The following is a 537-nucleotide window of genomic DNA, read 5'->3' on the forward strand; positions in this document are numbered from 1 at the left end:
GACACGGATGACAAAGCCTCTTGAGTCTCTAACCGGCATGTGTTTTGTTTACAGCCCTGGAAGCCTCGGACGAAAAAGAGTGAGAACACAGACAACTATTCGAAACAGACATGGTGACGACATTTAAAAAGCACCCGTCAAAACAGAAGTGAGGGGTGAGGTGAGATTTTGAAAGATCAAAATATCAAAACCAGTCTTACTGGCAGATGCTAATATCAGTTCAGTGAGTCTTTCACGTTGTACCTCTGGTCTGAGTACCTACTAATTTCGCTGTTATCACCCTTTGTGTGACGAGGTTTGTCATGTTTTCCGGTTTTCTAGGGCACTCTGCACTCTCTTTATATATGTGGGCATGCCATGCATGCTTTAGTGGTACATTACAGCTTTACTTAAGCCATCCATTATTGTCCCTGGGTTGGTGTGTAGCAGGCAATTACTCCATACAAAAGGATGCCCTAATCAGTTGCATATCCACACTTCCTTAAAGAGGATGCCTTAAGTTAACTACAAGGAGTTTTCTGCAGAACTGTAGAAGTT

The sequence above is a fragment of the Sprattus sprattus genome, assembly GCF_963457725.1.
Source record: "Sprattus sprattus genome assembly, chromosome: 16".
NCBI lineage: Eukaryota > Metazoa > Chordata > Actinopteri > Clupeiformes > Clupeidae > Sprattus > Sprattus sprattus.